Source organism: Meriones unguiculatus, chromosome 20 (assembly GCF_030254825.1).
Source record: "Meriones unguiculatus strain TT.TT164.6M chromosome 20, Bangor_MerUng_6.1, whole genome shotgun sequence".
Taxonomy (NCBI): domain Eukaryota; kingdom Metazoa; phylum Chordata; class Mammalia; order Rodentia; family Muridae; genus Meriones; species Meriones unguiculatus.
This window is the reverse complement of record NC_083367.1, coordinates 31,255,163-31,260,130: the sequence shown is the minus strand read 5'-3', so window position 1 is coordinate 31,260,130 and position 4,968 is coordinate 31,255,163.

The following is a 4,968-nucleotide window of genomic DNA, read 5'->3' as shown; positions in this document are numbered from 1 at the left end:
TAACCCATTGAACATAATAGGGCCTTTTCATGATACTAAACAAACAAATAAACAAGCAAAGTGATGACGGCAAAATAAAAGCAGACCCCGTAATAAAAAGTAAACAGTATTATGATTTAATATAAATGTTGTGAGGATACTCTGCCTACTTAAAAATGACTTCATTAAAACCTCAGGAAGACTGTTCTATTCCTAAATAATATTTGTTGATTTTCCCACTTTATAAGAATTTGTAATGCCACGAAATTAAGTCATAGCCAGTTATAAATTTAGTGGGTTTCTTATCACCAAATTTTACCAAAACCAAAACTATTTTCAAAAAAAAAAAAATCTCCAAAACTATTGTCTCGAAAGTTAATGTTTCACATGGTACATTTTGTGTATTTGACATGAGGTAAAGCAACCTCCACAAGAGTAGTTAACCTGTGTGTTGGGCGGATTACATGCATCATACACACACACACACACACACACACACACGTATATGTATGTATGTGTGTATATGTATGTATGCGTACATAAAACATGTAGCCAAAGTAGGCTTTGTACATACACACAGTCTCTCTTTTCATTTCACTTGCACCTCCTCTTAGCCTTTACAGGACAAGGGAGAGTATGAAGAAAGCCTCCCTGTTGTGTGTCCGCTTTGCTCCCCACCCACTTCATCCTGGACCAAGAAAGACTCCACACTCGCACACAGCATTCTAGCCCAGTCTCCCTACCTCATCTAACTGCCCTGTCAGTGTACGCACCTGGCTCATTCTTCTCAGACTCCTGCCTCCTCTCTTCTCTGAGCTGGCATTGCCCGTTTGAGTACGTGTGACTCTTCGCTGCAGAACTTCTTGCATTGTGAACAGAAATGTCACAGGGAATCTTTTAAGGTGTGATACCTGAATATATTACTTGTCTATAGTTTTACAGTAGAATTTCAGTTGTCTACAATCTCAGCAATCGTAGATGATTTTGTTATTGCCGTTGCTGGACTAAAGCAGGCTCTGCTCATGACACCTGAAATCCCAGATAGACAAATATCAGCTGGTTTATAGAAAAGTCTAATTGCTGATTGAGGAAATGTTTTTGGTGATTTTCCTGTAAATTGAAGAAATACTAGAACTAGAAGGTTCTTAACCTTCTTAATGCTGTGACCCTTTAATACCCTTCATGATGTGTGACCCCTAAAATTTTTTAATTTATTTATTATTTATTACAATTTATTCACTTTGTATTCCGGCTGTAGCCCCCTCCCTCCACTTCCCCCCCCATGCCCCTCTCTAAGTCCACTGATAGGGGAGGTTCTCCTCCCCTTCCATCTGACCCTAGCTTATCAGGTCTCATCACGACTGGCTGCATTATCTTCCTCTGTGGCCTGGCAAGGCTGCACTCCCCAGGGGGAGGTGATCAGAGAGCCTGTCACTGAGTTCATGTCAGAGACCGCCCCTGCTCCCCTTACTAGGAAACTCACTTGGAGACTGAGTCTATGGACTACATCTGAGTAGGGGTTTTAGGTCGTCTCCATGCCATAAAATTATTTTTTTTTTGCTACATCATTACTGTAATTTTTCTATTGCTATGAACTTTAACATAAATATCTGTGTTTTCCGGTGGCCTTAGGCAACCTCTTTGACAGGGTCTTTGGATCCCGAAAGGAGATGCGCCCCACATGTTAAAAACCACTGTATTCAAAGAAAGTAGGCTTTGAAAATGGATGTTCAAAATGAATGACTTCTCATCCTGTTACAAGCCTTGGTCCTGGTTGGGAGAGATAATATCAAAACCTGGTTCAGTGACATTTTCATTTCTTCCAAATTTCCTCCTTCTGTTACTTTTTCTGCTTCCATGTGTTTTCTGTGTGAAACTGAAGTTTGTCACCTATTAGTAAGTTGTCAAACCAGTTTACTGTTGTAGTTCTCACAGTACAGGCCACAGAGCCCTGGTTTTCAGGGAGCCGTTAGGTTAAAAGCCCTCTCATAATAATGCTAAGACACCACCGATTTCTTCCATGAGGATGACACCTGCACTGATATTACAAAGGGCATTACTGGTAAAATTATAGATCCTAGGCAATGCAACCAAACTGCATACATAGCCATTCTTCACAGTTGTCATTCACAGTTTAAAAGTGCCAGTTTAACCAAAGTAACCAGAGGTATGTCCTTGGTAAAATGGTAAAAGTGTTTCTGTTGTTAAATATCACCCTAAAGAATAGTATGATATTAATTATTTGTTCTTTTTCTTTTTTGTTTGTTTTGGGGTTTTGATTTTTCTGGGTATTTTGTTTGTTTGTTTGTTTTTGTTTTTTCAACACAGGGTTTCTCTTTGTGTAGCCTGGCTATCCTGGAATTCACTCTATAGACCAGGTTGGCCTTGAACTGAAAGAACTGGATTGTTTGTATGTTTTTATACTGAACCATTTACACAAACATACAGCAACAGTGGCTAAAGAACAGGAGGCCTTAAATTTGAGATAAGGTGAAGTCTGACATGGGAAGGGTAGGAGGAGAGAGAAGGAAAAATGACTTAATCATGTTTAATTAAATAAAAAAATATCTTGGGGAAGCAGCCTTGCCAGGCCACAGAGGAAGACAATGCAGCCAGTCCTGATGAGACCTGATAAGCTAGGGTCAGAGGGGAGGGGAGGAGGACCTCCCCTATCATCAGACTAGGGAAGGGTCATGGGGGTAGAAGAGGGAGAGAGGGTGAGATTGTTAGAAGACAAGGGAGGTGGCCACAGCTGGGATACAATAACTGTATCCCGAATAAACTGTAATAAATAATAATAAAAATTTAATGGCAACAAAATATATCTCGGAATAGCAAAGTACAATTGATCTGTAAAAATATTCAATAAAAAGGTTTTTTCTTGCTCATTTTCTTTTTCCTTTTTATATTTCTTCTTTCTTTCTTTCTCTCACTCTATTTATTTATTTATGCATTTATTTACTTTTATTCCTCTAATTTTCTTATTGCAGATTGTCCCTGACCTACAATACTTACAGAACAGAATAGTGGATACCAGATGCCAAGGAAAATAGGAGAAAAAAACAGGTGGGTCATTGGCCAATGGATACTAAGTTGTAGTAACACACACACACACACACACACACAAAGTGGTTGGTTAATCACGCGCAGTGGGTGACCATCTTAGCTACTTTTCTATTGCTGTGAAGAGACACCATGATCTCGGCAATTCATAAAAGCCAGCATTTAACTGGAGACTTGCTTACAGTGTCAGAGGGTGAGTCCATTATCATCCTGGGAGCAAGCAGACAGGCATGGCATGGGAGCAGGAGCTGAGAGCATTACCTCCTGATCTACATGCAGCAGGGAGAGGGAAGAAGAAAGACAGACCTGCAGAGAGAGGGAAGCAGGGAGGGAGGGAGAGAGATAGGGAGAACGAGAGAGAAAGGGACTGAGTCTGGCATGAGCTTTTGAAACTCCAAAGCTCATCCCCAGCGACACAGCTCCTAGCCCTTCCTAAACAGTTCGTCAGCTGAGGACTAAGCATGCAAGTATTTGAGTCTATGGAGACCCTACTCATACAAACTATACTAGATTTTTATAAATCCTGGAGGAAAAATGCTGAATGTTTCAACAACAGAAACTAAAGGTTTGAGGATAGACAGATAAGAAATCATAAGTTTGCCTCATATATCATACAGTGTAAGTCTACAGTGAATGTTGCATGGTACCTCATAAGGTCTGCCCTGTTTACGTATCAATTTCATTTCTTTTAAATTCAAAGCACAAATTTAACATATATATTCAGCGAAGGCCATGTTCCAACACTGACTCTCAGTCCCCCCCTCCCCCACCACAGGAGAGCAACATGCAGTCTGATGCTCTTCTGTAAACCTGAGAGCAGCGGAGAACTGCAGAGCTCAGTGAGTCACAGTCACAAGAAAACAGCTCACACTTCATTGGATAGTGCATGGCTAGACTGTGGAATGTAGAAAATTAGGAATGTATGTTTTGTGCTTTTTTAACATACAGTGTTTATGCTTTCTTAGACTATAACCCTTTAATAAGTCAAATCTGTGTATGTTCACAGTTTCTTCATGTATTTCAAGCAAAATAATATATCTCCTATGACAATACTTAGCAGACTAGAGAAACAGAATATGGGAATCTAGCTGTTACATGTTAAAAAATAAAACTGTTTCTTTTAATATTGTAGGTTTAATGTAGGGTTTCTTTGAGGTGGATATTTCCATTAAATATAATTGCATTAACATGTAGTATGCAATTGTCATTTTTAGATGACTTAAGTGTTCCTAATTACCTATTTTCATTTATGATAAGGCACATATTGGTACGTATCACTCACATAAACAGAGGCTCTTTAGAGTCTTTAAAAACTTTTAAGGGAGTAGAGAATCCTGAGACCAAAACATTTCAAAAATATCAAGTTAACGGACGTTTGTCAACATTTTGATACTAAAATAGAGTACAAAATATTGTTGGACAATATTGTTAAAGTCAAATTTTATAGTAACTTTGTGTTTTATATTATACTTTGTATGGGTCAATGTAGCCTCTTGAAGCAATGCTACACTCTCCGCTCCTCCGGCACCATGTCTACCTGCACAGTGCCCTGCCTCCTGCTATGATGATAACGGACTGAACCTCTGAAACTGTAAGGCAGCCCTAGTCAAATGGTTTCTTTTGTAAGAATTGCATTGGTCACCGTGTCTCTTCGATAGGTGTCTCTTCCTTTTTAATTTTTTTTTATTTTCTTAAAATTTATTCATTATATATCCCGATTGAAGACCCCCTCCTTCAACTTCTCCCAGTTCCACCCTCCCTCCCTCTTCCCGCTTATGCCCTTCCCCTAGTCCACTGAAAGGGAGAAGTTTCCTCCTCGGCCATCTGCCCATAGCTTATCAAGTCTAATCAGGACTGCCTGGATCCTCTTCCTCTGTGGACTTGTTAGACCACCCCACCAGGAAAGGTGATCAAAGACAGGCATGA